The sequence below is a fragment of the Moschus berezovskii genome, chromosome 18 (assembly GCF_049115385.1).
Source record: "Moschus berezovskii isolate FMDL1 chromosome 18, NW_MosBer_1.0, whole genome shotgun sequence".
Classification (NCBI taxonomy): domain Eukaryota; kingdom Metazoa; phylum Chordata; class Mammalia; order Artiodactyla; family Moschidae; genus Moschus; species Moschus berezovskii.
The window spans coordinates 64,754,471-64,782,194 of record NC_142477.1 but is presented as its reverse complement, the minus strand read 5'-3'; the positions used below and the strand labels follow the sequence as shown (position 1 = coordinate 64,782,194).

The window sequence follows — 27,724 nt, the reverse complement described above, 5'->3', positions numbered from 1 at the left end:
TAAACAAGATGACTTCTAAAGACAATCATGGTACATTCCCCATACTTTCAAGTATCTTCAAGTCAAGGTGGCATGCCCTTCTATTTACCTCATATCCTGGCCACATATGCCTTACTAAATATTCAACACAGGAAAGCAATACCCCAGGTACAGTTAGTAATTACTCTCTTACATCAGTACCACCAAATACTTATCAAAAGCTGGGTGAAGGGAAACAAGTTTGAGGAATCATGACCTGATGGATAGGAAATCCATCTTTCTTTCCTATTCTGCATCTAGAGTGAGACAAAATCAGCAGAGAAGCAGTTTTGACCTCATTTGTTCCAACCACCACCTCTGGGTATTAAATCTACCACTCCCAGTCTGTTATAGACTTGCTTCTACTGACTGAGCATCTGTGGAATTCCATCAGTCTATATCATGGAGTGTGGTACCAAACATGCCTATGAAATTCATCATTGTGTCCATTGTTAAGTGAGAGGAGAATCTGTCCCCCCTAGGAGGAATTCCTGCCTGGGATTAGCATCACAAGTCTGTAGTGTTTCTTCTGACTAAGTGGTCTCTATCTCATGGCAGTGGTTTTTAACCTTAAGTGGGGCATGGTCACATATGCTCCTGAGAATCTGATGAAAGCTGTGACTCTTCTCCATATGCACACCCTACAGTTTGCAAACAATTTCAAGGAGTGCAGAGACATCTCCCCTGTCTCCAGGTTAAGAATTCACATCTTATGGGCCAAGTTTCCTTCCCACAAGCTCTCTTTTCACACAGGCTGCTAGAAAGTTTCCTTTAATGCCCATCTGCAACAAATACACAGTTTATCTTGGGATGCATTTGCAGTAGTTGCATACCTGGTTCCAGCCCACATCCCTGTGCTAACCAACATTTAATTTACTGTTATGCTGAAGTTTACCTATTCTAGAAAACTGATTTGGAGGGAACAGAGACAGGGAAAGGATGATCAACAACAACAACATCACGCTAATTCCAAAACCTAGTCTGAGAATCATCAGTGTGGTGGCCTTGTATTTCTAGTCCTCTCCTTTTCCAGACACGTAACAGCACTGTCCTTCCTAGTTGCAGACCATGTAACAAGTTCTAGCAAATAAGCTATGAGCAGAACTAACACATGTCATTTCCAGACCAGCACATTTAACTGCTGATGGAAACCCTTCAGGGCTCTTTTCCTCTGGCACTGTTCCCAGCAAGCTTAGAAACAGAGGCTGTTCAGCGACTCTGCGTCCCCAAGTGATCATGATACACCTGTGGACCGGTGAAGAGCCTGATGCTATTCTAAGCTGGAGAGATTTGGTGGTGTTTTTATCTGCCTATGTGAATAGATATACCTGATGTACAAAAACAAGAAGGTATAGACCTCTCTCTTTTGGGAACTGAGACCCTAAGATTTTCAGTGGAAACACAAGGAGGGAAGGGCTCAGATCCTGGAGGCGGGCTCAGGTTTTCAGCAGGCCTGGTCACATTCAGAGCACTGATGGGGCAGGACCAGCAGGGTGACAGGGAGCACTCTCCTAGGACAGGAAGCAGAGGGGTCTAGGGTTTCAGCAGAGTGGGCCAGGCTGGCTTGATTGGGGTCACTGGGCAGAGCTTGGTTCCATCATTGGGCCATCCCTGGGACCTATGCCACGGCACTCACATCCAGGGTGCAGTGGCTGTTAATAGAGCAAAAGGGCTAACACCTTCCATCGAGCTCTGCTGACCTTTGCTAAGACTACAGTGAATGTGCTTCTACAGTCACTGAGGGTCACTTAGGGTTCTTTTGTCCCCGACTGTGTTCAAAATTGACTTAAAGCAGTTCATCAAATGTGTGCATATTTCTACAAAGGAAGAAATAAGAGTTCAAGGGGGAAAAGGTAAGATTATTATTCTTGTTTTTGAACAGATGAGTTTAACTTTTAAAAATCAAATGAAAGCAGAAAAAGATTTCCAGCTCTGAGCACTACGGCTCGGCCACAAATTAGACTTTTTATCATGTTCATCATGAGCATGAGAAAGAAACACAATCAGTTACATGAAAAACAAGGTCCCTAAGAACAAACAAACTAGTTACTCGGGAGCAGCACAACTCTCAGGACCAAGGCCAGGGAGAAATGTGTCCTCTGTGGCCTCATAATGAGGCGACTGTGTAACAGGATCCTTAAGGTAAATAAGGGTTTCAGGGGATTTTTCTCAGGAGTGTGCCTCAGTGTAAGCTGACAGCCTCCAACCAGCACTATTCAAGGGATGCTGAAGAGCCAATTCCAAGGGTCTAACACTAGGCTTTTAGGAACTCAGCTGCCTGGCGAGCTGACGTGATGCAGCAACAAACTTTAGACTACCTAGAAGAATTCAATGCTATGTACACATGTTAAAAATTGAAGAACACAGGCAGGCACCCTGGTTGGGAAAAAAAATAAACACTTTACCACTTTTGAATTCTCTGAAGCTATATTTTAAAGATCTTAATTACTGAAATTTCAATCTTTTCAGCTTCAGAATGCAATAGGATGCCAGAGTGATCTTGGGAACTTCTGAGAAGTTTCTGTTATGAAACTGGGTATGTGATACTTTGGACCAGATGATAGGCATGTAAGGCATGGTCATAATAAAATATCTTAATTAGAAGAACAAGGATTGACAGCATATCCTTAAGGCAATTCTTCGTAACTATTATGCTCCCGACTTAGCGTTAGATAACTGAACAGCAATAGATTCTTGTTTGGACTCCTCACAAATAACCTGGAGGAGAACAGGCACTTCCGCTGCCCTCCAGTGCAAACCCCAGTATGCTATGTTAACCAAGACGGTGGTGCTGGCTCAGAAGAAACTATCCCTGAGCAGAAGGCATTCCCACCTTTGCAGAGAAGTCAGCTGAGGAAACAGCAAGAGGCATGGCCAGATTTCCCTCAAAAAATAACTTAAAGGCCTTCTTCCACACAAGAAATGTGGGTATCCAAGGCTCCAGAATCAGGCTTCTCAAACTACAACAGCTGTACTCCAAAGTGGACATCATACGTGATGGGTGCAGGGAGGCCACAGAACGGACATGGGGCATCCGTCTAATGCATCCCTTTCATGGTGTTTAGGAGTCATTTTAAAGAAATTAACATGCTATATTTGTGGCAGAATGCAAAACGTACATGATTCTTAAAGTAAAAAGAGAAGATCTGAAAGAAAAGTCTGCTGTGATGGCCAACTGGCACATGAATAGATGCTCAACGTTGCTAACTATTAGAGAAGGGCAAATCAAAACTACAATGAGGTATCACTTCATACCAGTCAGAATGGCCATCATCAAAAAGTCTACAAGTAACAATTGCTGGAGAGTGTGTGGAGAAAAGGGAACACTCCTACACTGTTTGAGGTGACATAAATCAGTGCAGCCAATATAAAAAAACAGTATGGAGACTCCCCACAAATCTAAAAATAGAGTTGCCATATGACCCAATGGCAAACCACTCCAGTACTCTTGCCTGGAAAATCCCATGGACGAAGAAGCCTGGTATGCTGCAGTCCGTGGGGTTGCTATGAGTCCGACACGACTGAGTGAATTCACTCTCACTTTTCACTTTCACACATTGGAGAAGGAAATGGCAACCCACTCCAGTGTTCTTGCCTGGAGAATCCTAGGGACGGGGGAGTCTTGTGGGCTGCCATCTATGGGGTTGCACATAGTCGGACACGACTGAAGTGACATAGCAGTAGCAGCAGCCATATGACCCAGTAATCCCACTTCTGGGCACATACTCAGACAAAATTATAATTCAAAAAGAGAAGCCTGGTAGGCGACAGTCCACAGGGTCACAAAGAGTCGGACATGACTGAGCGACTGAACGGATGGACGGACGGACATGCACCTCTGTGTTTACAGCACCACTGTTTACAACAGCCAAGACATGGAAACAATCTAAATGTCCACCAACAGATGAATGGATAAAGATGTGGTATATACACAAAAGGAATATTACTTAGCCATAAAAAATGAAATAATGCCATTTGTAGCAACATCCGTGAACAAATACCATATAATATCACTTATACATGGAATTTAAAATACGATACAAGTCAACACATCTACAAACCGAAACAGATAAACAGGCATAGAGGACAGGGCTGTGGTTCACAGGAGAGAGGGGGGTAAAGGCAAAGACTGGGAGTTTGGGGTCAGCAAATGCAAACCATTAAGGTCCTACTGTATAGTGCAGGGAGTTATACCCAATATTCTGTGATCAAGCATAAAGGAAAAGAATATAACAAAGAATACATAATTGGGTCATTTTGCTGTATTGAAGAAACTAAATATTATAAACCATCTATAGTCTAATAAAATGTTTAAAAAGTCTGCTGTTATGAGGTATGCTGCCAAATACCTAGGAACTAGAACTTACCACTAATTCAGGAAGTCTGAAGACACACAAAATTAGGTCAATAGAAAAAAATTCAAACTCATCTATACTAAGATATATAGTTATTAAAAAGTTTATTATTTATATAGAACATATATAACATTTATGTATATATATATACATAATGTAACATTATGTATACATATTTAATACACTTGATTTTTCACTTACCAATAATACCTGAATTGTATAAGATACTCTTCTACATCTCAAGGCCAGAATGATTTTTTAGCCTAGAAAATATATTATACTGACTATGATCAAGCACCTCTTTCAGCCATTAACACACACCACACTTCACCAAGGTAAATTAGGGTAAAGAACTTTATAACAAACTCCCTGAAAAACTTTTTAAAAAAGATTGCTAGGCTGCAGACAGTGTGCACAGGGATGGTAGGTAAATTCCAGATAGATGCAAGGGAGGGTAATAGCTAATAAACTCTCTCTACCAAATACACACCATACAAGAGAGGCCTTCCCATCCCCACATCACAGCTGGGGATATCAGCACAGGTCTGCTGGCCCCTGTCCCTGCTCAGCCACCATGCTGCCCACCAATTATACTACCAATATTTACTCACAATATTAATGGCGTCATTAGGATTGCTATTTAAAAGTACTCCTGAGATCTCTTCCACCCCAGCAGAGCTACTTTACAGAAGAATAAATTAAAGACATGAAAGAAAGAAATCTACACTTCTTCCAACAGCCTTCCTCAGAAGGCAATCAACACATGACTATCAACAGCAGCGTAGCTGTGCCTCAGACCTGCCTGCAGTTTAATGTGAGCCCAAGAAGCCAGAGTTTACAACGTAAAAATATGGCAACTGTCACACATTTCCAATGGCAAAGTGAAAAAACTCTAACCGTGAGGGAACAGGGCAGTAAATCTCCCCAGGGCAGAGGAAAGCAATGGACGGTTGTCACGTTTGACTCTATGTGGGTTATATGTAAGGAATGCAGAATAAAAATTAAAAATCAAACTAAGATACACATCCAGTCAAAGCATGACACGTTTCTTTTAGATGGCATTTAACTGTTTCAGAAGTCATGTGCACCCCCCCACCCTCCACTCAGAGTCATATTTTTAAAGACTGAGGTTGTGGATGTTTATTTTCAAGATGTTCTCCAGGTGTGCTCCACCTCTGCAAAAACTGTGTTGTCCACTAGAGATTCAAGACCAGCGAGTTGCCCCCAAGACCAGGTTTTGCTGAACTCCTTTCCTACCTGTTTTCTGATTTACATAATGCAACTGGCCTGCTAGGCCTCCAGCCCTAAAGTGATGGTAATAGAGATTTTAAGTTCTTAAATATGCAATCCCTCATATAAAACAACCAGAAGTTATGTGTGCTCTCTGGATAAAAATTATAATTATCATCTTGGGGGAAGAAATTCTGTAGATCTTCCGAGTCAAATTCTCAATTTTGCAAGATAGTCACCAAGCTATTAAAATATAAACGGTTTACTAGGCTACCAAGAAAGTTAATATAAATTGTTGATTAGCAAATAACTGCTGGTAAGTTTCTGTAAAAGAGTTATGCTCAAAGTTTGTAGGATGTATTGATACATCCCTTTTAGTATCTTGGTATTACCAAAATCAGTTTGGAGCCCTAAGAATGCGTCCCAATGAAAGACAAGTCTGACAATAAAATTCTAAGAGGACCGATATAGTGAATTCAGACTCAAAACTCTCCAGAGACCAGGCTGAATTAAGGGACAGGTTCTGGAGGCTAAAGAGGGACATAGATACTATCAATCCTTCAGGCAGCCTTCTATTATGCCATTTCTCTATTTCCATCAGGGTTCGTTTGATTATAAGAAATGAAACTCACAGGAATTTAATAAATGCAAATAGTGGTATCACCCAAGTCCACATGCAATAAGGATAACTGGGCATCAAAAAAATTCAACCCCCAAATTGTACAGCATCAAGAATCGAGACAGCAGCTCTAGAATTCTCTTGTACTCTGGAGTCGATGGTCTCTGTTTGTCCCTCTTCTGCTTCCTTCTCCTGTCGCTGAAATGAGCTTTCTCTGTCCACTCGCTTACAACTCTTCCAAGACTGCTTCTGAAGGTCCACACGACCTTGATTGTTTAATTTCTTATTCAAGAATGGTTGATTTAGAATGTTGTGTTAATTACTGCTATACAACAAAGTGCCTCAGTAATACATCTACATACTCTCATGACTTTTACACTCAACTCCCTAATAACTCTCTGTATCTCAATTCCTGATAATCTGAAGAGCCAATCCAATTGTTTTTCCCAGGGTCAGGTATCCAGCTTGGTTCAAGCAGCTGTGGAGCAAGATCACCTGTAAAGAAAACAATGCACAGCAGACTGGGTAGGGACGGTTATCTAGAAAAGAAAGAAGCCAGGAAGAAATAACAGGCATCTATGCTATAATTTTTCAGAGTTTCAGAGAGTTATTGAATAGCAGTGAGTTTAAGATTACTCTTTGACCTAGGAGAACTTTTTTCCACCAATCTATGTTAGTTTCCTATGGTTGATGCAACAAAGCTCAGACAATGAAAACGTATCATCTCACAGGTATGGAGGACAGAAGTCTGAGGTCAAGGTGTCAGGAGAGCCATGCTCCCCTCGAAGGCACCAGGGATGGATCTATTCCAAGCCCCTTTCCCAGCTACTAGGAACTCCTTGCCTTGTGGCAGCAAAACTCCACTCTTTACAAGGTATCCTTCTTGTGTGCATGTCTGTATCCAAATTTCCCCTTTTAATAAGGATGCCAGTCATACTGGATAAGGGGCCTACGCTACCTCAGTATGACCTCACCTCAACTAGTTACATCAGCTGTGATGACCTCCAAATAATGTCACATTCTGAGGCATGAGGGAGGTAGGACTTCAACATCTGGCTTCTATGCAGATATAATTCAACCCATAACACCTAGGATTATGTTTATGGGACTTTTACCCCCAGGAAGTTCACTCAAAGAAGAGAATTTTATGTAAAGAAATGCTCAGTACTAGTTGTTTGTGATAAAAATCAGAACTGAGTACCCAATAGAAAGGACACCCCACTTACAGGTGGTACTAGTGGTAAAGAACCCTCCTACAGGAGGGTCTCTTACAGGAGATGTAAGAGACGTAGATTTGATCTGTGGGTCAGGAAGATTCCCTGGAGGAGGGCATGGCGACCCACTCCAGGATTCTTGACAGGAGAACTCCATGGACAGAGAAGCCTGGTGGGTTACAGTGCACAGGGTCACAAAGAGTTGGTCACAACTGATGTGACTAAGCATCAGTAGAGCACAGCTTGTTAGGATGTGGAGTCATGAGTCAGACTGCTGAGGTTCAACTCAAATCCAGACCCTGCCCATTACGACTAACTGAGCCACTCCGGGAGAGTTATCTGAATTTTCTTTGCTTCAGCTTCCTCACCTATAAAATGGAGATGGAGGTAATATCTCACCAGATAGTTCAAGAATTAATGCAATCAAATAATTGCCAGATCAGTTCAGTTCAGTCGCTCAGTCGTGTCTGACTCTTTGCGACCCCATGAATCACAGCACGCCAGGCCTCCCGGTCCATCACCAACTCCCAGAGTTCACTCAAACTCATGTCCATCAAGTCGGTGATGCCATCCAGCCATCTCATTCTCTGTCGTCCCCTTCTCCTCCCGCCCCCAACCTTTCCCAGCACAAGAGTCTTTTCCAGTGAGTCAACTCGTCGCATGAGGTGGCCAAAGTACTGGAGTTTCAGCTTTAGCATCAGTCATTCCAATGAACACCCAGGACTGATCTCCTTTAGAATGAACTGGTTGGATCTCCTTGCAGTCCAAGGGACTCTCAAGAGTCTTCTCCAGCACCACAGTTCAAAAGCATCAATTCTTCGATGATCAGCTTTCTTCACAGTCCAACTCTCACATCCATACATGACCACTGGAAAAACCATAGCCTTGACTAGACAGACCTTTGTTGGCAAGGTAATGTCTCTGCTTTTTAATATACTATCAAGGTTGGTCATAACTTTCCTTCCAAGGAGTAAGCGTCTTTTAATTTCATGGCTGCAATCAGCATCTGCAGTGATTTTGGAGCCCTAAAAAATAAAGTCTGACACTGTTTCCACTGTTTTTCCATCTATTTCCCATGAAGTGATGGGACCAGATGCCATGATCTTGGTTTTCTGAATGTTGAGCTTCAAGCCAACCTTTTCACTCTCCTCTTTCACTTTCATCAAGAGGCTTTTGAGTTCCTCTTCACTTTCTGCCATAAGGGTAGTGTCATCTGCATATCTGAGATTATTGATATTTCTCCCAGCAATCTTGACTCCAGCTTGTGCTTCTTCCAGCCCAGCGTTCCTCACGATGTACTCTGCAAATAAGTTAAATAAGCAGGGTGGCAATATACAACCTTGACGTACTCCTTCTCCTATTTGGAACCAGTCTGTTGTTCCATGTACAGTTCTAACTGTTGCTTCCTGACCTGCATACAGGTTTCTCAAGAGGCAGGTCAGGTGGTCTGGTATTTCCATCTCTTTCAGAATTTTCCACAATTTATTGTGATCCACACAGTCAAAGGCTTTGGCATAATCAATGAGGCAGAAATAGATGTTTTTCTGGAACTCTCTTGCTTTCTCCATGATCCAGCGGATGCTGGCAATTTGATCTCTGGTGCCTCTGCCTTTTCTAAAACCTGCTTGAACATCTGGGAGTTATATTGCCAAATTCAGACTGAAATTGAAGAAAGTAGGGAAAACCACTAGACCATTCAGATATGACCTAAATCAAATCCCTTATGATTATACAGTGGAAGTGAGAAATAGATTTAAGGGACTAGATCTGATAGAGTGCCTGATGAACTCTGGACAGAGGTTCGTGACATTGTACAGGAGACAGGGACCAAGACCATCCCCATGGAAAACAAATGCAAAAAAGGAAAATGGCTGTCTGAGGAGGCCTTACAAATAGCTGTGAAAAGAAGAGAAGCGAAAAGCAAAGGAGAAAAGGAAAGATATAAGCATCTGAATGCAGAGTTCCAAAGACTAGCAAGGAGAGATAAAAAAGCCTTCCTCAGCGATCAATGCAAAGAAATAGAGGAAAACAACAGAATAGGAAAAACAAGAGCTCTCTTCAAGAAAATTAGAGATTCCAAGGGAACATTTCATGCAAAGATGGGCTCGATAAAGGACAGAAATGGTATCGACCTAACAGAAGCAGAAGATATTAAGAAGAGGTGGCAAGAATACACAGAAGAACTGTACAATTGCTGGATACAAAATATTAAATCATACAAAATACAAAATCTAGTCACTGTGAGGTTATGTATAAGGCAAGCCTTTGCCAATATCCTGGCTCCATAAATGTCCAACAGTCACCAATAGCTCTATTTCCAAAATTATATTATTTTAGAGCATATTGAGGGATTTATTATAAATGTAAAGCGCTTACAGCACTGCCTACCACACAAAGGCATTAAATAAATCCTCATATGCCCTCTCCTAACTCTGGTCTCCCACAGCTCATTGTGACATGTGTTCTTATTGCAGCTTCTTTCCTTCATGTGTATCTCATCTTACCAAGATCACATGTTGAAATACAGGACTCAGAGGTGAATGTATACATGAAACATGGAAACTTCCCTCATGGCTCAGTTGGTAAAGACTCCACCTGCAATGCTGGTTCGATTCCTGGGTGGGGAAGATCCCCTGGAGAAGGGATAGGCTACCCACTCCAGTATTCTTGAACTTCCCTTGTGGCCCAGCTGGTAAAGAATGCACCTGCAGTGCAGGAGACCTGGGTTCAATCCCTGGGTTGGGAAGATCTTCTGGAGAAGGGAAAGGCTACCCACTCCAGTATTCTGGCCTGGAGAATTCCTGGACTATATAGTGCATGGGGTCGCAAAGAGTTGGACATGACTGAGTGCCTTTCACTTTCACTTCTCATTGCTTCTTTTCATATAGTATCTCCATGTTCCCATTTAGAAGTTACTCATCCAGCTCATCTTTCCAGAAAAAGAAAGGTGAAAGTGAAAGTCACTCCATCATGTCTGACTATTTATGATCCCATGGACTGCAGCCTGCCAGGCTCCTCTGTTCATGGGATTCTCCAGGCAAGAATACTGGAGTGGGTAGGCATTCCCTTCTTCAGGGATCAAACCTCGATCTCTCACACTGCAGGCAGATTCTTTACCATCTGAGCCACCAGGGAAGCCTTTCTAGAGCATAGCTAAAAGAACAGAAGTAAACCCCTAAAAGGTTTATCCACTGCAACGTACAGATTTTATTTCTTAGAAAAGGTCCTTAGATCTTTACTGACAGCCTATTGATTCTTCATTTGCCCCACAATTCTAACCAATTTGATCACATGGTTTCTAAGTCTATGGCAGAGAAACAACTAATTAAAAGGGAAAAAAGTGGGAACTACCATAGAAAACTATAGAAATAAGACAGAATACAAAGCGCAGCAGTTTCAGGGCACTTAGAGGACAAATAGCCTCCCGGTTGCTTCTCAATCCAGCACCTCCATGACCCAGCATGGTTACCATGCATGTAAGGCTACTTCTGAGTCAGTATGAAATGGTTTAATTCTTCCTCAGGAACTTAAGTAACAGTGAGGCTCCATCCCAAAAAGTCAGATTGGCCAGGGATTGTTAATTGGCCAGGGATTATTTTTCCCCTTCAAATTCAAATGACAACCAGGATGAGAACCACTGCCCTAAAATGGCCCTTTCTCATCAATAAAGATCAAATGTAATGAGCTAAGAATTGTGTTCAACCCTGCACTTTATTCTGAAAGAGCCCCTTCTTCCATCTTTATTTGCAAATCAACTGTTTTAACCCAAATATTTCAAAGTTTGAAAACAAACACAAAAGTTTCTACCCAAATGTGCATATTAACAACTCATAGACATCATTCAGATTTGGCAGATGGCGCTAGTGGTAAAGAACCCGCCTGCCAAAGCAGGAGACATAAGAGATGTGGTTTCAATCCCTGGGTTGGGAGGTTGCCCTGGCGAAGTGTATGGCAACCCACTACAGGATTCTTGCCTGGAGAATCCCACGAACAGAGGAGCCTGGCAGGATAGAGTTCATGGGGTCACAAAGAGTTGGACATGGCTGAAGCAACTTAGCAGTAACAACAACAGATATCCTTTACCATTAGATATCCGTTATCCATTACCATTATACTTAGTAAGCACTGGCTTTGTAGTAAGTTGTTTTACTGTTAGTTTGCACATTCTCAGTCATTCCTGCACCAGCATCCAGGGCAAATGAGCAGACAATTAGTGGTCTGACAATATCTCAGAGTGTTCCACTAAATACTGACTTACACCAAAGAAAGCCAGTGAGAGACAGTAGCTGCTATAAATGCTGGAAAACACACTGAAGCTTTACTTGAAAATCTTTTAGGGAGACAAATGGAGACATATATAGGCCTAGGTAGAAATGACTCATGATGTATAATATGAAATGTTCTAAAGTAATTTGCTAACATCTGACCAGTGTAAGACAGCTGGGATGGTAGAGAAAAAGTCTTTCAAAGGGAAAGGCTAGTCCACAAGTGGATCGGAGCTTGACCAAGCTAACCACACAGCTGGACTCACAGGTATCAGATGCAGGACCTCTCCGGAAATGTGTTTATAGCAATCTCTTTACCTTTTCCAGTTTTCACTAAGGCCATCAGCACCAAAACCAGAATTCACACTGGACCATCTAATGGAGTCTGAGGGCAGGAAAGGCATGTTTTTAATTGCCAAGTATGTTTTTCTTTATCTAAAGGGATTGCAGTAAGAAAGAAGTGCAGCTCTCCCTTGCCTCCCCTCCCTAGGGATGGGCAACCATGCAGGCAAACAGCCCAAAGAGGCTTAATAACCAAAGTCAGTCCCCAGCTTGCACTTCCTTCTCTTAACTGTTAAAAACATGGAGATGATTCAAACTGATAGCATCAATTATCAGTAAAGCAAGTTTCCCTAAGAAACAACAGCATTCTGTGAAAAATGGCATTGGTACATTGATAGAGTTTACACTAAATTTGTAGATTGCCTTGGGCAGTATAGTCATTTTGACAATATTGATTCCTCCAGTCCAAGAACATGGTATATCTTTCCATATGTCTGTGTCATCTTTGATTACTTTCATCAGCATTCTACAGTTTTCAGAGTACAAGTCTTTTCCCTCCTTAGAATAAAATACCTAGGGATAAACCTGCCTGTTTATGTGATGGTAAATGAGATTGTTTCTTTAATTTCTGTTTCTGATCTTTTATTGTTACTGTATAGAAATGCATGATATTTTTGTGCATTAATTTTGTATCCTGCAACTTTACTGAACTCATTAATGGAGACGCAGAAGACCTCAAATAGCCAAAGCAATCTTCACAAAGAGAAACAGAGTTGGAGGAATCACTTTCCTTGACTTCACACTATACTATAAAGCTATAGTAATCAAAACAGTATGGTACTGGCACTGGCACAAAAACAGACACATAGATCAACAGAACAGAAGAGAAAGCCGAGAAATAAACCCATGCACCTATGGTCAGTTAATCTATGACAAAGGAGACAATACTGTACAATGGGGCAAAGACAGTCTCTTAATAAATGGTGCTGGAAAAACTGGACAGTTACATGTAAAAGAACTACAACATTATTTAATCCCATACACAAAAATAAACTCCAAATGGATTAAAGACCTAAATGAAAGACCAGATCCTATAAAACTCTTAGAGGAAAACATAGGCAGAACATGCTTTGACATAAATCACAGCAATATATTTGTCTATCCATCTTCCAGAGTAATAGAAATAGAAGCAAAAATAAACAATTGGAACATAATGAAACTCAAAACCATTTACACAGCAAACCATAAACGAAACAAAAAGACAGCCCACAGAATGGGAGAAAACATTGGCAAACAATGGGGCTGACATGGAATTAGTCTCCAAAATCTATAAACAACTCCTGCAACTTAATGCCATAAAAACAAAGCAACCCAATCAAAAAATGGGCAGAAGACCTAAAGAGACATTTCTCCAAAGAAGACATACAGATGGCCAAGAGGTATATGAAAAGATACTCAGTCTTGTTAATTTTCATTGTTGTTGAGTCACTAAGTTGTGCCCAACTCTTCCTCAACCCTGTGGACTGTCGACTACCAGGCTCCTCTGTCCATGGGATCTTCCAGGCAAGAATACTGGAGTGGGTTGCCATTTCCTTCTCCAAGGGATCTTCCCAACCCAAGGATCAAACCCCCATCTTCTGTATTGGCAGATGGATTCTCTACCACTAAGCCACCAGGGAAGCCTCATTCATTATTCAGTTCAGTTCAGTTCAGTCGCTCAGTCGTGTCCGACTCTCCGCGAACCCATGAATCACAGCACGCCAGGCCTCCCTGTCCATCACCAACTCCCGGAGTTCACTCAAACTCACGACAGAAATGCAAACCAAAATTACATGATCATCTCACACCAGTCAGAATGGTCATCATTAAAAAATCTGCAAACTAAATTCTGGAGAGGAAGTGGAGAAAAGGGAGGCCTCTTACACTGTTGGCGGGAATGTAATTTGATACGTCACTATGGAGAAGAGTGTGGAGGTTCCTTTAAAAACTAAAAAGGGAACTACCATATGACCCTGCAATCTCACTCCTAGGCAGTATATCTGGAGAAAAACACGGTTCAAAATGATAGACGCACTACAATGTTCACTGCAGCACTGTTTACAACAGCCAAGACACAGAAGCAACCTAAGTGTTCACTGATAGAGGAATACATAAAAAAGAGATGGTACATACATATAATGGAATATTACTTAGCCACACAAAAGAATGAAAATGCCATTTGCAGCCACATGGATGGACATGGAGATTCACATACTAAGTGAAGTAAGTCAGAGAAAGACAAATACCATATGATATTTCACATATGTGGAATCTAAAAACACTGATACAAATGAAATTATTTACAAAACAGAAACAGACTTACAGACTTAGAGAACCAAAACAATCTTATGGTTACCAACAGGGAACGGTGGAAGGGGGATAAATGAGGACTGTGGGACTGACATATGCACACTACTATATTTAAAATAACCAACAAGGACCTACTGTATAGCACCAGGAACTCTGCTCAATATTCTGTAATAGCCCAACTGGGAAAATAATTTTAAAAAAATAGATATATGTTTATGTATAACAATCACTTTGCAGTACACCTGAAATTAACATATTGCAAACTGACTATAATCTAATATAAAATAAAAGTTTTAAAAAGCAGAATTTTTGGATCCTTATCATAAGTATGCTTTTAGCATTATCCTTCAATGTAAGATGCAATTCTAGGTAACTCTGGAATATCTACTATGGAGATGTTGTTGAGGACACTGCACTCTCATCGTTCACCATTCCCTATGATGTGGGGCCATTTCCCAGGCCTCAAGACCAAGAAAAGCTCTCCTTCACCTGAGTAACCAGTTTGTTTCCGCCTTCTTTAACACTAAACCACATAACAATGATGTTTCTTTCTTGACCTAAACTGCTATAATTCTATCAAAATCAGACTCAAATTTTGGCCCTTTTCCAGCAACTACATAGGATCTACTCTCATACATTCTTGGACGCTAACCTCTCAATGACTTTTTTACCCTCTACCCTTAATTTTCCCTTTGCTCCAATTTTCTAATCTATTAATTTTATCCTCTAAGCACAGGAAAAAGTTTCCTCTATGACTTACAAGAAATTCAACCTGACCATCTTAAATGAAGCAATTATACATAATCAACATGTGATTTTGGCAAAATAGGCTACAACTTCCCTTATACCTCTGATCTACTGACAAGAATGCACCTTGCCCCTTGTTTCATAGTACCGTGACCTAAATTTTTTTTTTAAAAAAGGAAGCACTGATAGCACTGTGCCCAAGAGGAGCTAAAGTGTATTTAATAAATACGTACAAATTTTTAGCGAATCTGAAAGAAAAGGATGTGAAACTACTGACAACAAGCAAGATTCCAATATATAGCTTAACTGAAAAAAATCCAATGAAGGTTTTGTAAAAGAATTTTGTTATAGACTTGGTTTTTCTGTAACTAGTACTACTAAAATATTAATGATGATAAATGGTAAGTGGTTAGAAGAAAATGGCAATGATTAATACAGGCCGCAACTGCCCAAACTGTATACATACTGAGTTCATTTGCAGTATTGACCTAGATGTTCCATCATAAACACACTACACTATTACTGCTCAAAAGTTGCTGATGTCTTGTATCCCGGTAAAGGCTCACTTCTCAGTCCAAGCTTCCTTGACCTTCCAACAGTATTCAACATAGCTAATCACATTCTCCTCAAACACAATCTTTACTTGACTTCCAGGACACCACTGGTCTTCCTCTTACATATCCCTTTTGGCCTTTCCTCCTAGTCTCCTTGCTTGTTGCCCCTAGGAATTTGGTTCTCTTCTATCTGTGTCAATGGCCCCAGTGATCCCACTGGTCCCACAACTCTGTCTACCACCAAAGACTCCCCAGATCTCTCTCTCTAGCCTGGCCTTTCCTCACCCAAGACTCATTTATACTACCTTCTTCACCCCTCCACCTGGATGTCCAACAGAAATCTCAACCCCCCACCACTTAATAGGATTTACTATCTTCTGTGCATTGAATCTTAAACACTGACATACAACTCCCTAACAAGATAAAGGTAAGGCCAAAGCACCTGTCTCCTTAGAAATAAGAACCACCACTTGGAGTTTTCAAATCATTATTATACTTTCAGTGTCTTAAATTTGGCAATGCCTTTGAAAAACAGTCTGCAGATGTTTTAGCAGACAATTTATAGAACCCTCTAAACAGACATGATTTCCTGAATTGCTTTTTGGCACCGAATTCTACATGTTATTTATACGCACAGCAACCGTGGAGCAGGAGAATATTACACCTTCTCTGAGAAGCACAGAGAACCATCAGTAGTGTGTAGAATCGACGATTCATTTAAGACCCTGGCTCTTGCGGATGCCAGATGTCAGCCTACATATCTCCCTGCTTTTGAGGGCCTACGTGGTGATACACTGCATATCAGGATTTCTTTCAATAACTTCATGAATTAAAATGGATTCACTCAAAGAATGTGTGTGTGGAAACATCACCTGCCCCCAAAATCTCAGGAACCTGCACCAGCAGAAGATATGAACCACAGCAAGAGGCTACATCTGCGACAAGACCTCAGCTTGAGGTCACTTAACGGCACACACACATCCAGGCGGTGGCAGGCTTGCCTTGAGTCTCAGGCTGCGTGCTCTATCAGGGCTCTGTGCGGAGAGACTGCTGGCTGTCTTACCACCTTCCCCACTCAGTGAACAGCATCCCACCCTCCCAGTCTTCTCTGGAGTCATCTTGGACTCCTCCAGTCCTCACAGCCCGCTTCCACGGTGAGCAATTCCTGTCGAGACTACAGCCAATGCACACCGCGCAGCGGCTGTTTCTCTCCGTGTCCGCCAACACAAGCCTGTCCAAAGCGCCATCATCTCTAACCTGCTTACCTGAATACCTCCTGGTTCTGTTTCCACCCCAGCTCCCCTACAGTCTGTTATCCATACAGAAAACAGGGATCCTCTTAAAAGTTACATTCTATCACCCTTCTACTCAAAATCCACCAGTGACTACCCAGCTGACTTGCAACATTAAAAAAAAAAAAAAAGGCTTACAAGGTGCTGTGATGTGACCTCCTCCTTCACCTTCAGACTCTGCCTCTGATCACTCATGCTGCTCCCAACGCCCCGACCTTCTTCCCACTCCTTGAACTCCCCACCTATGTTTGATCTCGGGACCCTTGCACGTGCTGCTCCCTCTGTATGGATCACTCTTCCCCCAGATATACACGTAGCTGAAACCAGTTTACCCAAATTTTTATGTAAGTCACCTTCTCAGTGCAGCCCTCCCTGACCACCGTGTCAAAAACTGCAACATACCTTTCCCCACACTCCATACTCCCTTTCTGTTTTCTCCTTAGGACATACTACCAGCTAACACAGGAGTCTGCAAACTATAGGCTTTAGGGCAAATCTAGCCCACCACCTGATTCTGTAAATAACATTTTGTTGGCACAGAGTCAAACCCACTCATGGACATAATGTCTATAGCTGCTTTCTTACTCCAAAGACAGAAGCCCCCTGGCCCACAAAACCTAGACTGTTTACTATCTGACCCCTTATAGAAAAAGGCTGCTGACACCCCGCTCTAACATGTGGCTTAACATATCGTCTGTCCCTCTCTAAAATAATGAGATTGGGGACTTTTACTTGTTTTTAGTCATTACTGTATTCCCAGAGCCAGGACAGGCCCTGGGGCATAGTGGGTGCTCAATCAATGCATGTTCAGTAGATGGAGGGATGAATAATGAATTTCATATGGCTGAGCTGGAAAATATAAAAGACACACTGATGACTTTTCCATAGGCCCTTTTTATTTTTAAATGAACAGAAAAATACCTACAAGTATAGTGTAAGAAATTAACACGCACATAACCACCACCCAAGGAGGGAAATATGGCTAATGCATTTTCAGTCAAAACACTGTGTTTCCCTAAAAATCCACAGCTAAGAAAAATGCAAAGTGGAGTTATACCTGACATGAAAACTCTATTCACAGCACAGCAGAGCCCTGGTTCACTCTGCATGCCCTGGTTCTTAGACACTACTCTAGTGTTTGCTGGCTCCGTCTCAGATAATAGCATACTTCAAAACAAAGAAAGGACAGGGAAAATTCTGGACCCTCACTATAAAGCCACTCTGTTAAGGCTCACGTTAAGTTGCCTCCCAGTAGGGCTTACAGCATTTTAATACAACCATCCCCTTTTATCTGGGGTCCCCGAATTTAATTCTACTCTCATATAAGCATGAATCACTGAGGCTCCCAAGTAGTTATGTGAGCCTCCAACTTCATTTTCCTTAAGCATTTGTGATCCCTCAGAACAAAGAATTAAGACAGTCACCCTCAACTTCTCTCCCTCTATATTTCTCTTCCATTTATTAACGAGACACTGCTGCTGGTGACCAGAGAATTCAGGGGGGGAAAAAAACAATCTATTTAGAAACAATTCTGGCTTAACCACCATGTCAATTCCTATCCACATCTCCCTTCCCTGGAATTAGGGGGGACATTTGCATTAAAACAGTATCTCTCTTACTTAGAATGCACCTGCTCAGGCTGATAAAGCCCCAACCGGAGTCATAATCCTCCACTTTTGAGATCACTACCATTCTAGCAAAGTGAATTAACACTTCCGGTGAGACATAAGGAAAAAAATCGAGATCTGTATAACCAGAATCGTACACAAGCAAGGTAGGAAAAAAGGATGGACAGAGAGGCAGAAGGAAAAAAAGCATTTTTATGTCCTCTTAAAAAACTCATAAGAATGTTCGGTCACAATTTATACATAACTAATATTCCATAAATGAGACTACTGCCCACAGAGCTCAATTCTTCTCTACAACCATGAATGCTACATATTGCTTTGTTTTTACAAAATAAAACATGTTTTAATTTTTCTAAAGTCCTTGAAGGCTGACTGTCGTAGTAGTATCACGGATGATCTGCCCATTCTAGTTTCACATGGTAACTTCATTTATAATACATTTTTTTAAATAAAAAACACCACACCCCATGTGGTGTGTTCAGTCACGTCTAACTCTTCGTGACCCCATAAATTATAGCCCTCCATGAGATTTATTCAGTCAGGAATACTGGAGTGGGTAGCCATTTGCTCCTCCAGGGGATCTTTCCGACGCAGGGATCAAACCCCCATATCCTGCACTAGCAGGTAGATTCCTTACCACGGTGCCACCTGGGAAGCCCATGTCCCATATAACTTGCAAAATTCAAAATTGTACTGAGCCTTTGAAACAGTTACAGGTGTGATTCTATATCGTTTTGAGGTGGAAAAGGATAGTCCTGTAGTTCCGTGTATCCTCCTACTCAGAGATACACACACACAGCATACCGTGTCATCACCTTCTAACAAAAGTGCTGGCGGAAAAAGACAAGCTATGCCTTTACTCTATATCAAGGTTTCATCTTACAGAGTTAAGCATGATGAAGTACGACGTTGCCTAGAGAATATTTTGGAAATGATGCACTATCATTCCTGAGTAACTCTTATTTTTAAATACTAACACAAAAAGTGACCTCACTAAAAATGTTCATCATAAAAAAAATTAAATCCATTAATTTTATTTATTTCTAGATACACAAGAAAGCAAAACATCATTGTGATAATAAAATAAATAGATATACTGAAAAGGTATCTGGCAAAATGTAGGCAAGTTTAACGAAATTTAAAATAGTCATTGGAATGGAGTCTTTTGAGAATACGCATAGAGATATCTTAGTCACATTGAACCAGTGGGGGGAAATTAGTTGATTTCCCTCAGCAAAGCCACTGTGGCATATACAGGAGCTTCTGTGCAGATTCACAAGCACACATCTGTACCTGTGTGCATGAGGAGAGAGATGAATCTATTAGGAGAAAAGAGGATAAGCAGCTCAACAAAATTCTACAGGATCCTGTGGGCAATGAAATCGTAACATGAATTTTTATGAGTTTCCAGGGAGGAAAAAAATATTTCTTACAAAAGGTTGGTAAGACCTGACAGCTTTGAGTAAGTGAAGTAATACACCCACATGTTCCCACTTGCCAAGTCACAGCAGTTAACTCAGCACCCAGGGAGCCCCCACTGTGTTCAGGGATCCAAGGTTCAGGACAGGAACCACATCAAGGCCCAAAGGTAAAATCCTCTACTCTAGAGACTCCAACAGAAGTAACCAAATGATGGCCAAAATCTATTAGACAAGCGAGTCGGGACTTACCTGGTGGCTCAGCAGTAAAGAATCCTCCTGCAATGCGGGAGACGAGGGTTTGATCCCTGTGTTGGGAAGATCCCCTGGAGAAGGAAATGGCAACCCACTCCAGTATTCTTCCCTGAGAAATCCCATGGACAGAGGAGCCTGTAGGCTACATTCCAAGGGGTTGCAAGAGTCAGACACGACTTTAGTTTAGCGACTAAACCACCACCAGTCTCCTCTCTGCCACTGTTTTCACCATCCACACTGCCCTCCATGTGGGTTATAGGCCTGCCCTGGGGCGACAGGCTGGCACACAGAATGTTGCATGAAGACAACACTATATTCATAATGGGGTTTCAGCTAGAACCTCCTTTGCTGGCTTAACAACCAAATATGGACACTGGCACCTCAGAGAGGGAGAGAGGGAGGCATGTTTTTCTGTTTCTTCTCTCTCACATTTCAAAATATCCAACAGTTCAGCAAAATTAAGTCAGAAAAAAAAAAAAAAACACACCTTTCCCTTTTTGTAGAAATGTGTACTAGCAATCCTCAGACTACCAAAGGAAATGAAAAGCACAATACTCCTCATAGGAACGACACTTTTTAATCACTGCCTTGAGATTTGAGGATCCACCCAAAGATAATCAGGATAAATATCTGAAGCTGCATCCAATTAATCTGAGACCTTTTAAGCTACCATGTTTGTTGCTCCTCAGTGAAGAGAAAAGCAGTGAGCTCTGTAATGAGACATTAACATTTGTCCAAAAGTTAGGCTCTGGTGAGGATATAAATTTATAAGGAGCTCCTTATTGCCAAATTCAGACTAAAATTGAAGAAAGTAGGGAAAACCACTAGACCATTCAGGTATGACCTCAATCAAATCCCTTATGATTATACAGTGGAAGTGAGAAATAGATTTAAGGGACTAGATCTCATAGATAGAGTGCCTGATGAACTCTGGACAGAGGTTCGTGACATTGTACAGGAGACAGGGACCAAGACCATCCCCATGGAAAACAAATGCAAAAGAGCAAAATGGCTGTCTGAGGAGGCCTTACAAATAACTGAAAAGAAGAGAAGCGAAAAGCAAAGGAGAAAAGGAAAGATATAAGTATTTGAATGCAGAGTTCCAAAGAATAGCAAGGAGAGATAAGAAAGCCTTCCTCAGCAATCAATGCAAAGAAATAGAGGAAAACAACAGAAAAGGAAAAATAAGAGACCTCTTTAAGAAAATTAGAGATTCCAAGGGAACAATTCATGCAAAGATGGGCTCGATAAAGGACAGAAATGGTATCGACCTAACAGAAGCAGAAGATATTAAGAAGAGGTGGCAAGAATACACAGAAGAACTGTACAAAAAAGATCTTCACGACCAAGATAGTCACGATAACGTGATCACTGACCTAGAGCCAGACATCTTGGAATGTGAAGTCAAGTGGGCCTTAGAAAGCATCACTACGAACAAAGCTAGTGGAGGTGATAGAATTCCAGTTGAGCTATTTCAAATCTTGAAAGATGATGCTGTGAAAGTGCTGCACTCAGTATGCCAGCAAATTTGGAAAACTCAGCAGTGGCCACAGGACTAGAAAAGGTCAGTCTTCATTCCAATCCCAAAGAAAGGCAATGCTAAAGAATGCTCAAACTACCGCACAATTGCACTCATCTCACACACTAGTAAAGTCATGCTCAAAATTCTCCAAGCCAGGCTTCAGCAATATGTGAATCGTGAACTCCCAGATGTTCAAGCAGGTTTTAGAAAAGGCAGAGGCACCAGAGATCAAATTGCCAATATCCTCTGAATCATGGAGAAAGCAAGAGAGTTCCAGGAAAACATCTATTTCTGCTTCATTGACTATGCCAAAGCCTTTGACTGTGTGGATCACAATAAACTGCGGAACATTCTGAAAGAGATGGGAATAGCAGACCACCTGACCTGCCTCTTGAGAAACCTGTATGCAGGTCAGGAAGCAACAGTCAGAACTGGACATGGAACAATAGACTGGTTCCAAATAGGAAAAGAAGTACATCAAGGCTTTATATTGTCACCTTGCTTATTTAACTTATATGCAGAGTACATCATGAGGAACGCTGGGCTAGAAGAAGCACAAGCTGGAATCAAGATTGCCGGGAGAAATATCAATAACCTCAGATATGCAGATGACACTACCCTTATGGCAGAAAGTGAAGAGGAACTCAAAAGCCTCTTGATGAAAGAGAAAGAGAAGAGTGAAAAGGTTGGCTTGAAGCTCAACATTCAGAAAACAAAGATCATGGCATCTGGTCCCATGATTTCATGGGAAATAGATGGAAAAACAGTGGAAACAGTGTCAGACTTTATTTTTTGGGCTTCAAAATCACTGCAGATGCTGATTGCAGCCATGAAATTAAAAGATGCTTACTCCTTGGAAGGAAAGTTATGACCAACCTTGATAATATATTAAAAAGCAGAGACATTACTTTGCCAACAAAGGTCCATCTAGTCAAGGCTGTGGTTTTTCCCGTGGTCATGTATGGATGTGAGAGTTGGACTGTGAAGAAAGCTGAGCGCCAACGAATTGATGCTTTTGAACTGTGGTGTTGGAGAAGACTCTTGAGAGTCCCTTGGACTGCAAGGAGATCCAACCAGTCCATTCTAAAGGAGATCATTCCTGGGTGTTCATTGGAAGGACTGATGCTAAAGCTGAAACTCCACTTTGGCCACCTCATGCGACGAGTTGACTCACTGGAAAAGACTCTGATGCTGGGAAAGGTTGGGGGAGGGAGGAGAAAGGGACTACAGAGAATGAGATGGCTGGATGGCATCACCGACTCAATGGACATGAGTTTGAGTGAACTCCGGGAATTGGTGATGGACAGGGAGGCCTGGCGTGCTGTGATTCATGGGGTTGCGGAGAGTCGGACATGACTGAGCGACTGAACTGAACTGATGATTTCAAACCCACACACACATATACCCCCACACACATCCTCTTCAAGTCTTCTAAAAGTTACAAAATATTCATCAACAATGCAGTAAGTAGTGCCAAGTATGCAAAACCCTTTGCCAATCTGAGGACACAGGTCAGTGTCTTTTACATAAATCCCTCAAGTCAAAACTGGAAGTCAGGAAGGACCTTCCCAGGCCAATGGTTAGAATGCCATGTTTCCACTGCATGGGGCACAGGTTCAATTCCTGGTCTAGGAACTAAGATCCTGCATGCTGCATAGTGCAGCCAAAAGAAAGAAAAGAAAAGATAATGAAGATCAGGAGAAAATCAAGTATAAAAATTCATATAGTTGAAAGACAAACCGACGAGTTCCAATCATACCCCTATTACCAACTAGAAGACTGGGCACCAATGACAGTTCTCAGACACACCTGTTCCATCACCTGTAACATGAGGATTCTCCCCTCAACCTAGTGGGCCTGCAGTGAGGATTGAAAGGATATGTGGAGAGTAACCAGCATGGCTCCTGTTCATGAAGCCCCTGGGTAAATACACCTGCAATAAACGTGACCTTTCTCCGTACGCCGCTGGGAGCCAGGCCAACATTTCTACCGTCCCTGGCCGCTCACAGAACCACCTGGCAGCCTTTACCAGACAGGCAGGCAGAGTTACAATCTCCCAGTTGGACTCTGGCATGTCAAAGCTCCAAAGGGAATTTGAATACAGTCAAAGCTGAAACCAAAAACACTGTCACACCACTTATTTCTCTATTCCACCCCGGCTGCTGGAAACACAGGCTAAAATTGTGATTATGCTTCTAGTTTTCCCAGGCATTATCTTTCCCCCTTTAATAGTCTGCTTTGGTGAACTTTTTTTTTTGGCGGGGGCACACCATAAAGCTTTGTGGGATCTTAGTTCCCTGACCAGGGATCAAACCCATTTCCCCTGCATTGGAAGCACAGGGTCTTAACCACTGGACCACCAGGGAAGTCCCTGGTGATTTATTTGCTTAACTGTCATTGGCCTTTCCACATTTGTGCTACTACAATAAGCTACCTCAAGGTGCTACTGCAGGAGAGACGGCTTATGACAGAAGAGTAAGCCTCTTCAGCCAGAGAAACAAAGAACCAAGACATGGAAGATGCTTATCTGGGATGTGGTACATTCTATCCCAACACTTAGAGGCTTAAAACAACCGTTTCATCTTACTTCACAATTTTATGAGCCAAGAATTCAGACAGGGTTCAGCAATTCTGCTCCAAATTTATATATATATATATATATATTAAATATATATATATTTAAAAGCAACTGTTACAAAAGGTTGGTCAATCTCTTCATGAACAACTTTTTAAAAAATCAGCTCCTCTCTGCTTCTACTGACCAACTGTGAGAGAAGCACTGGTTTTTACACCAAATTCAAGAGCTTCATTTTTCTTAACTGAGAGATGGAGATCTTCCTATATTCCCTGTAAGATCACAAGCAGGATTTAAAAATATATAATGCAATTCCCTGAAGGTCCAGTGGTTTAGGACTTCACCTTCCAAAACAGCGGGGTTGGGCTCATTCCCTGGTCTGGGAGCTATGATCCCCTATGCCTCTCCGCCAAAAAACCACAAAATAAAACAGAAGCAACATTGTAACAAATCCAATAAAGAGTTTTCAAATGGTCCACATCAAAATTCTTTTAAAAAATTTATGTATGTAAGCACAAGTGCCCAGCACATAGCAGGCTTCTAAAAAGGTCTGTGCAGAAATGCTTTAACATTTTCAAAAGCTAGGGAGCCACGGTCAATTCTAATATACTGCATCACAAAACTCAAATATATTAATGAGATATTGCTTCTGCTTGTATTTGAAGGTAACTTAAGTGCCCTTGTACTGCAAGGAGATCCAACCAGTTCATTCTAAAGGAGATCAATCCTGGGTGTTCATTGGAAGGACTGATGCTGAAGCTGAAACGGCAATACTTTGGCCACCTCATGCAACGAGTTGACTCACTGGAAAAGACTCTGATGCTGGGAGGGATTAGGGGTGGGAGAAGGGGACGACAGAGAATAAGATGGCTGGATGGCATCACCGACTCGATGGACATGAGTTTGAGTGAACTCCGGGAGTTGGTGATGGACAGGGAGGCCTGGCGTGCTGTGATTCATGGGGTTGCAGAGAGTCGGACACGACTGAGCGACTGAACTGAACTGAAGTGCCTCATCCTCAAATTAAGTGTTTTCTTTTACATTTTAGAAAGAAATTCAGTCCATCAAATCATTACTGACAGATCCTGTGGTTTCCTCTCAGCCCAGATGTAAATATACAAGGTGTCTATTCCCAAGGCTCAGCCTCTTTGGTTGTAATCATTTTTTTCCTGGCTTTATATATTTTTATAGCATGTTATTACACAGATAATTGAGCTTTGCAATTCAGCAACTGATTGTGGCGAAGAGCTACCAGCAAGGCTGTCGGGAAATTAATTAGCAAAAGGAAAAAAAAGGAGCAGGATTTACCAAGTATTTGCAAGAGGAAGTCCTGGACTTCTCTCTAGAATTTGCTTTTGCAAACATTTTAAAATGTTTGCCTATTCAGAGGATGGAGCACCCACACCCACTCACACAGATGCCCCTGCCAGCTGCTTACTCTAGTGGGTTGAGAAAGCAAAACCCTGGTTTCCCCAGGGCCACACAGAACTTGTCAATTCAGAATAGAAGCCCTTCACCTACAAGGGGGCTGGCCTTGGGCTTCATCCTCTCCTTGACCAGCTCTTAGCAGTCATGGGAAGAGGACCAGGAGCCCTGAGCTGTCCACTCGGATGTCCAGCAAGCCTGCACTGGCCTTACGCCAGGCAGATCTGCCTGACTGCTGACAGCTGGCCATCCAGCACTGCCAGCCTTCTAGAAACTGATTCTTACATATAACTTCGACATATACTCCTAAAAAATGTTTTAAAACCTTAAGATCTTCACAGATACAGAGAACAAACTTGTGGACACTGTGGGGGAAATAGAGAGTGGGACGAACAAAGAAAGCAGCACTGACATACACACACGATCGTGTGTAAAACAGATAGCTGGTGGGAATTTGCTATATGACACAGGGAGCCTAGCCTGGTACTCTGTGATGACCTAGAGGGGAAGGATGCAGCGAAGGGAGGGAGGCTCAAGAGGGAGAGGATGTACGTATAACTATGGCTGATTCTCATTGTTCTGCAGCAGAAACCAACACAACGTTGTAATGGAAAAAAAAATTTTTTAATAAAAAATACTTATCTGCTTTGAGCCCCATACTGAATCGCTCCCCTTTGACAAGAGGACATAGAACGAATGTGAAAACCTTACGCTCTGTACCCACCTACAGTCATCAAGCTAAAGTGAGGGGGTTCTATCCTGGAGTTCTTTTTGGATTAGTCTTTTGGGGCCAGCACCCATTTCAGAGCTTCCCTGAAGCTGCAAAGTTTTCTCCATGTGTTTATTTATTCAAAGACTTACTGCACACGGGAGGCAACTGCTGAGGCTGTGAAAATGAATAAGACAGGGTCTCTGCTCTCGTGGAGCTCAAAGTGTGTTGAGGACAGTGCAGGCCGGTGAGTGACACCCAGTACCAGAAGCCACGCACATGCCCAGAGGGCAAAGGGGATGCATGAAGGGAGTTCTCAGTGCCTTACCTGGTCTGTCTGCACAAATATCACACTTTTTTAGTAAAATCACACAGAAGAGCAGGATCAAGAAGTATATGGGGTAGGAGCTTCCCCGGTGGCTCATCGGGCTTCCCCAGTGGTTCGGTGGTAAAGAATTCACCTGCAATGCAGGAGTCACAGGAGAGAGGGGTTCATTCACTGGGTTGGGAAGATCCCCTGGAGGAGGGAATGGCAACCCACTCCAGTATTCCTGCCTGGAGAATCCCACGGACAGAGGAACCTGGCAGGCTACAGTCCATAGGGTCGCAAAGCGTTGGACACGACTGAATGAGCTTAGCACACATGCAGCATTACAATCCAGGAACCTATGTTTGGATCATGGGTACAGTGGGTCTGAGACCTCAATTTACAAAGTTAGACATACCAAAACAAACAAAACAACCACTGTTTTCTTGAAGTCAAATTAATTCCTATTCCAAAGCCCACGGTCAAGAAACTGATCCCTCAGAGTGGTTCCTGCCATGTGGCACCGAGGGGAGACTGCCACGCTTGGAGCTCATGGTCGGCCAGCACCCAAGGGCCCTGGAAACCCAGCATGCCTGTACTGCCATGCCCACAGGTGCCCCAGGATTTTTGCCGAAGCAGGAAGCTCAGGTGTCCAAGTTGTAGAGCTCCCAGGCCCCACCTAGGGGCCAGTGTGTCAAGCTGCCAAAGATCATGAACCCTAACCCTGGTACCCCACCCACCCTGCCCCTTTTCTCAGTTCAGGCAATCTGCTTCCTGTCTCCCTGTCCTCGCTGGAAAACCACCCTCCAGGCCAGGACACACAGTGTTCTCTATTTCTTAGGCGCAGACTGAGAAGAACCTGTTCTTCCAACTGCTTCAGTTTTCTATCCCCAAGGCAATGAATCACCACTGTCCCAGTTTCCACATAAAACATCAGACAAGAAGAAAAGCAAAACAAAG

The 27,724-nt window shown here is 42.3% G+C and overlaps 1 protein-coding gene across 8 annotated transcripts in view; it reads right to left on the bottom strand.

Moving 5' to 3' along the window:
- Positions 1 to 27,724, bottom strand: part of MAST4 (microtubule associated serine/threonine kinase family member 4) — a 642,435-nt gene that overhangs the window by 591,860 nt on the left and 22,851 nt on the right. Inside the window, exon 2 of one of the 8 annotated variants that reach the window (XM_055421944.2) lies at positions 26,786 to 26,918. The exons of 6 other annotated variants lie outside the window; for them this stretch is intronic. The gene's annotated coding sequence lies outside the window, so the exon portion shown is untranslated. Of the gene's footprint in view, positions 1 to 26,785; positions 27,482 to 27,724 lie in introns of those variants that run through there. One more of the 8 variants, XM_088827736.1, reaches the window with a different exon arrangement.